The 7,455-nt window shown below is 30.0% G+C and overlaps 1 pseudogene; it reads right to left on the bottom strand.

The window, feature by feature from the left end:
• Positions 1–6,769: 6,769 nt before the first annotated feature.
• On the bottom strand, positions 6,770–7,231 carry LOC149260741 (expansin-A10 pseudogene; annotated as a pseudogene).
• Positions 7,232–7,455: the final 224 nt, after the last annotated feature.

The following is a 7,455-nucleotide window of genomic DNA, read 5'->3' as shown; positions in this document are numbered from 1 at the left end:
ATTCATTGCTAGAGATGTGTTTTTCAGTGCATTCACATGGTTATTCCTATGTCTGGGTACCTTTTCTCATTATTAGTACTTTCGAGTGCTTTCGGAGAAACTCAGAGGGGATTCACCATATTGTCCCTGTGTTAGGGCTTAGTTCATAATCCACTTCATATTCTCGGATCCCTTCTTCCATCTTGTTAATGATATACCAAGTCTAGCTCCATTTACTCTGCCAAATTTGAAAAATTCCCGAAAAACTAATAGGCAACACTTCCATTGATAAGACTATTGAAACAGGGAAAAAAAACTAACTAGAAAGCATCAAGTTCAACACAATATAGATAGGATATCCAACAAAGGAAGGAGATGCAAATTTTATCCTGTAGCATGAAAAATGTAAATATATATTCCAAATATTTTTTATATTTAATTGGTAAGTCAGATTGGTTGTCACAATCCCCTCATGAATATATGTTTGGGTCATATAATTATTATTTACATCAATAATAATTCACTTATACTTGTTATTAAAAGCAAAAATATTTACATATACTAATCCTTTTCATGGGTTCGAGGAGGCATAGCCACAAGTTGTCCAGGAACACAAGCTCAAGAATATCTAGAGCTCTATTTATCATTTTCAAATAATTTCTACTATGTAGTATGCCTAGCAGGATTTTTGTCAGAGAAACAAGATGAATTAGAAAAATGGACCTTATACCATACCATTCAATTAATTGAAACTTATACTAGAAAAAAACATTTTGAAAAGAAAACTAATTGACAATTATTGTAGAGCCAATTTTATTTTCAATCATGTAGAAATGGATATCATTCAATACTTCATGTGTTACCAAAGCATGAAATAAAACTAGTAGCTTACCTGTTAGAATATTCAAAATATGTAGAAACATATAACAATATAAACAAAAAAGGGTTTTACTAATCTAACCTCCTATCCAGCATCAGAATATTTAATCAATAGAAGGAGACTAAATAAAGAGAGGAAACACCAAATTTAGGTCGTAAAACCCCAATTTTGGAAACATGCATAGGAAGGTAATTTCTTTAGAAATATTAAATCTTTCAAAGAACACCACCACAAATCCTTCACTACCAAAGATAAGACTGGTTTTTTTGTTGCATATCTCATGGGACTCCCTAACCTCTATTATAATACCAAGAAATATTGAGGAATTACATCTGAATAATATATATGGGATAATGTATTTTCACCTCTTTATACAATAGATTATTATAATGGTATTTTACTCCATGTTGAACGTGAGATATACCTCTTTTTACATAAAACTAGATTTTCTTCTAACATAACCTAGACATTATATCCCTACAAAGTGACACATTCCAACCTTCTCCCTTAATAATGACTAGGGAGATGTAACACTTATGGAAAAATATGTCATTACATCAACACTTTCACTTGATGACAACTTTCCAAAATTTGTATAATAATTAAAGCTTAATAAAAATAAATATTTATTATAAAAAAGAAGGTTTGAAATATTATTAAAATATGACATAGTTTATGGTATGATTATATGATATGGGGGAGAAGATAATAAAGCAAAACTATTTAAAAGAAATCCAACCACGTAAACATATCACACATTGAAATTTAGCGCATGCAATAAGTGTGAAACCAAGAGTTTGATGCCCCCATGTCGAAATTGTAGACCTTGATCATGAAGCTTTACATGTTCATAATTACATATTTCCAATAGAACATACAACACAATGATGGGAAAGTTGTATCCCAATTCACAATCAGTGCCACCAAACGCAACCCTTGCAAGTAACCTAGGTAGCCTTTCGATGAAAACATAAGCCACACCATAACTTCAATCAATAAATAATAAGCCAACAAACCTAGTCTCATTTTGTCTACTATGTAGTGGTAAATTGACTAATCAAAGAAATAATGTCCATACAACAACCAAAGAAATGGATTCAAAAATATCATAAGATGGCTGCCACAAAAATATATAAGCAAAGTATTACCTTTTTTTTTTCGAAAACCCATGGACTATGCAGGAAACCGAGTCAATATGAGTTCCTTATAGGAATTTACACAATGTAGATAGGATGAGAGAAGGCCTAATATGTAGACCTCACAAAAATGAACTTGTCAAAAAAATTGCCCAGAAGAGACACCTAAAGGTTATCAACTTCAGAATAAAACGTTAGGCTTGGTAAAAAAGACTACATTTATAAAAACATTAGGCTTGGTAAATCTCAAACGTAATGTGCCTAAGAAAATTTTGGTAAAAACAAATAATTAACCAAATTTAGGTTACTTAAAAAATTGTAAAACTAAACCCAAATTTAAAAAGGTAGTGGTTGTTTCTAGCTTATTTCATATTTAAAAAGGTAGTGGTTGTTTCTAGCTTATTTCATATTCAAGATTAAATGTTGAGATCATATTTTTTTTAAAATATAGTTTTGTAGCAAAAATTCCCAAATCTAAAGAGAATCCTTAATGGTTATTAGATCTGACGATAAATCTACAAAGTAATAAGATCTCAAATTTAAAAGAAAAAGATATTGTTACATTAAATTTTTTTACTAAAGGAGGTAGCAAATAGTAACCGTCTCTAATACCATGCTAGAATATTCAAAATATTCAAAAACATATAAAAATATAAACAAAATACATCTTTACTAATCTAATCTCCTATCCAACATAAGAACATTTAATTAACAGAAAAAAATTACACTATAAAGGAGAGGACATAGTAAATTTACATGGTAAATCCCTAATTGGAAAAAAATCCACGATAAGGTAATATTTACTTTACTATATTACAAACATTCAGCCTTACAAAGAGCACCACCACAAATGATTCACTACCAAAGACAATAATTTGATATTTTTTTTGCACATCTCATGGGACTACATAACATCGATGATATAACCAAATATATTGAGGAATTACATCCCAATAATACATTTGGGATAATGTAATTTCACTTCTTGATATAATATATTATTACAACTATATTTTACTCCATGATGAATGTGGGATATACCTTGTTGTCATTCTATGAGTATCGTGCTCGCCTACTGACGTCGATGGTGTGTTGACGTGTTTGGTGGCAAGTATGGTCCCCACACTCTGGCGGGGTGACCACGGTAAATTTTAGGGGCGAATTTTAGCTCAAAGGAGAAATTTAAGGGGTTTTGCATTCTAGAAGGGTGAAATTTTTATTAAAAACCCTTTTTATATAGTTAGCCCCATTTTTATTTAAAAAATAATTAATATTTTGATTTTATACCAAAATAAAAAATGGTGGATAAACCAAGTGAAGCTTCATTTGGCTTGATTCGCCTGCTTTGGGAAATTGTATTCCCTAAAAATCATCGGATTTTCATATTTGCACCTAGTTTGGGATATTTTACTCCCTTAAAATCACCATATTTCTGATTTACAGTGTTAAATTCATTTGTAGTGGCCCCGTCTTTTTTTTTTTCTAGTTTGGGAGTGGTGTTTGAGGTTTGATTTGATCCTAGGAGGTTATATTTGTTTTCAAATGGATGGTGGAGGTTAGATTTGTTTTCAAATGTAGGGCGGCTCCTTGTTTTCACGGATTCATGGTGTATAAAATTGCTTTTAAATCAAGTTTTCAATGTTCATGGTGTATAGTTTCAGTCATCATATTTCTGTTCACAAACCCGATCTTTTAAATCGGGTTTTCAATGTTCATGGTGTATAGTTTCGGTCCTCGGATTTCTGTTCACAAATCCTACCCACCATACCAATACTAATCACTTGCATAGGATTACAGCAGAGAACCTAGGACTAAGGCAAAGAATTAAGTAGTAGGAGCATCTCAGCCAGGACCTTGAATTGGGAAAGCATCATGATCGAATCTACTTTGTAACTCATCACTTTGATCTAGTTTCGGTGCTCATATTCACTTTCATCACTCAATAAGAGCCTAAAGTGTTCGAATGAATAGTGGTTCGACTGAATCAAGGTATTTTAAGTAGAAAGTGGCCTAACAGCCTCATATTTGCCCACTGTAGGAAGCCAAAAGGCCTCAAGACTTGTGCAAGAGTTTGTGGGGACCAAAGCCCTAGAGGAGGCCAAAAAAGACCTCAGATCTTAACTAGTAGCAGGTGAAGTGACTTAAACAGAGAGCAAGCCAGAGAGAAATAAGCCTCATAGGGACCAAGGTGTACATTTTGTGCAGAATACTCCATTTCTTGGTGACTCATTGCAACCAATTCCAAGTATACATTTTGTGTAGAATCATGCATTTCTTGGTGATTTGTGAATTAGAATCTGAAGGGCTTTAGCATTCCAGGTAAGCTGCAACCTTGTTCTTGTTTGTTTGCAAGTGAAATTCAATTCAAAAATCGATACTAGTGTATGCGCAAGTATTGTCTGTTAATCTGTAGGCATTTAAGATTTGATAGTGGAGTTAGGAGGTCACCTTGCTCTTAGGATTAGTTTTCAGCATGGATTCCAGTGAATACTAGTATTTTACAACCAAACAATGTAAACTTTGAAATGGGAACTGATACTGTTACCCGTTTTGTAGAGATAACAAAAAATTGACCCGATTTTGAAAAGGGGTGATGAAGAACACACATGTTTTTTTAGAGCATAGTTTTTGGCACTTTAGTTTTTTTAAATTCTTGTTATGTACATTGCGTTTTAGAATGGTAGTGATTGTCATGCCGATTTAAAAAAGTGGTTATTCTGCATTAGACCCTTTTTTTAAAAAGCCTGTTTTCTTGACTTTAACTTTTCTAATGTATGAAATGTAAATAATTATTTTGTAAATTTAATAATTTTGGAAGTGGTCTTCCTCTTCATAGTTTTTTGTTTTTATTTTTATTTTTATTTTTTTTGTAGTGAGGTTTTTATTGATTTGCATATTTAAAGAAGAAGGTCGATATTTTTAATTTTCGATATTTTACATATTTATACATCGTTAATTAAATTTTCAATCCAAATGAAATAATTCTCTCTAAAAAATTATATATAAAAAAAAGACAAAAATAAAAAATAAAAAATGTTAAAAAAAATATCTTATAAACCATAAAACAATTTGGAAATAAAAAATGAAATTAATATAGATATATATAAGTCAGTAAAAATTGAGGGAAAAAAAAAACATGAGCAAAAACTAGGGAAAAAAAATTAAAAACAAACTAATTAAAAAAATTAATGAAAAAAATTTTAAAAATAGTAAAATTAATGTTTAAAAAAAAAATGTTAAAAAAATTATCTCTCAAACCATAAAAGGATTTGGAAAACAAAAAAAACACAAAATTAAAATATATATATATATATTAAGTAAGTAAAAATAGAGAAATAAATTAAAAAAAAAAAAAACATTAGAAAAAACCGGGGAAAAAAAAATTAAAAACAAACTAGTTTAAAAAAAATTAGAAATTAATGAAAAAAATTTAAAAACTAACAAAATTAATATTAAAAAACAAAAAAAAAAATTCAAATAAAAAAAAAAAAAAAAAAACAAAAAAAAAAAAAAAAAAAAAAAAAAAAATGTGTATTTTTTATTAAAAAAAAAAAATGTAATTATTTTTTATTAAACATAGATATTTTGTTGAAAAAAAAAATCAAAATTTAATTTTTTTTTTTTAAACAATCTCTTTCATTATTAAAAACAAATTTTATTTTTATTTCTATTTTTTATTTAAAAATAAAATTATCCAACAGATCTTTTATATTAAAAAAAAAAAAAATAAACTTATATTTTATATTTAAAAAAAAAATTACATTAAACTTTTTTTTTAAACGATGTTTAAAAAAAAAAAAAATGAAAATTAATTTTATGTTTTTTTAACAATTATTTTTTTTAAACCATTTTTTTTTGTTATAATTAAGTATAGTTTTTTTTTTTTTAACCATTTTAATTTTTTTTTTATTTAAAATTTTAAAAATTATTAAAAAAAAAAATAAAAATTTTAAAAACGAAATCGGTTTTTTTTTTTTTTTTTTTAAATTAAAAATTTTAAAAATTTTAAATTTTAAAAATTTTAAATTTTAAAAATTAAATAAAATTTTAAAAATTAAAAATTTTAAAAAACTAATATCGTTTTTTAAAATTTATAAAAAATAAAAAATAATAATTACTTATATGCCCACTTTTATATATATATTCATAATATTTGCTAATTTTTTATAATATACATGTTTTCATTTTTGAAGGGATTATTTAGATAACTAAAACATCAATATGTTACATAAAGGAATTGCATTAATCACATCAAAAAGTTCAATCGAAATAAAAAAACATAGGTTTTCAAGACAACAAAATCCTTAATCCAATTATTATTTTTCTTTAAAAATTATTACATCATAATCGAATTGTTTTTAATATTTTTAAAGAGCAGAAGATAAACATTATCTAAAACATTTTAACCTATATTAAAAGCAAATTATAAGCCATTGAAGCAGAATTCAACGAATAAGAATTATAAAACATGGCGAGAGAACTCAACATATAGGAATAATGTAAATATCACAAACAAATCACATGAGAGGCCGAGGGGAGCCCATTAACTTTCTTCGGGCTAAGCTTCTCCACATCCACCTAGACATTCTACGAAAGCTCGATATATTAAATGGTACAGTTTATAACCAACGCGATTTAGAGTGATAATATCAGAGGATCAGTGCGGGAAACGTTGATGCTTGCAACCATCAACATTTTATTAGAATAATGCTCTGAATTCGATCAGAATTGTTTGACCAAATCGCCTAATAGCAGTGAACGCCATTCATTTAAACTATTGAGACGCGGCGAATGTTTGTCCAAATTTCCAATCAGATGGGGCGACATTGTACATGGTGAACGTTTTTCCACTGCTTATGGTCACTCTGAAAGATAAACTCTGTCCATTCAGATAAGAATTGCTTTGCCAGTTCGCTCCCCAGTTTCTCTTCATGGGTTCCCATTCGGTACTGTTTGACCCTTTTATCCACGCTGCCTTCACGTCACCTCTTCCCCCAACATTACTTATCAGAACCAGCTCAAAGTAGTCATGCCCATTTATGGTGAACTGTAATCCTCCCTTCTTCTTGCATGGGACCCTGCATCGATCACGTTAAAACCACCCAGTTTAATATATATGGCAGATCTAATCGTAAAACGCACCATGGAAATTTCATAATTGAAACTGTGTGCATTGGGGTAATAGTAAATTATGAACTATATACCTTCTGTAGAGAACAGGCACAATGCCGGCTTTGTATTAATCGAGGGCCCGCCCCCCGGCCGCCCGTGGTGGCGCTGCCGGGGGCGGAGTGGCCTGCGTGTAGGCCCTCCACCCCCGGCAGTGCCACCACGGGCAGCCGGGGAGCGGGCCCTCGATTCCCAGAATCGAGGGCCTGCCCCCGGCCGCCCGTGGTGGCGCTACCGGGGGCGAAGCGGCCTGCGCCAAATTTTTTTTTTTTTTAATTAATAAAAAAAACA

This window comes from Pinus tabuliformis, chromosome 6 (genome assembly GCF_031772625.1).
Source record: "Pinus tabuliformis cultivar Carrire ecotype Pingquan chromosome 6, CPIR1, whole genome shotgun sequence".
Lineage (NCBI taxonomy): Eukaryota > Viridiplantae > Streptophyta > Pinopsida > Pinales > Pinaceae > Pinus > Pinus tabuliformis.
This window is presented reverse-complemented; position numbering and strand designations above follow the sequence as displayed.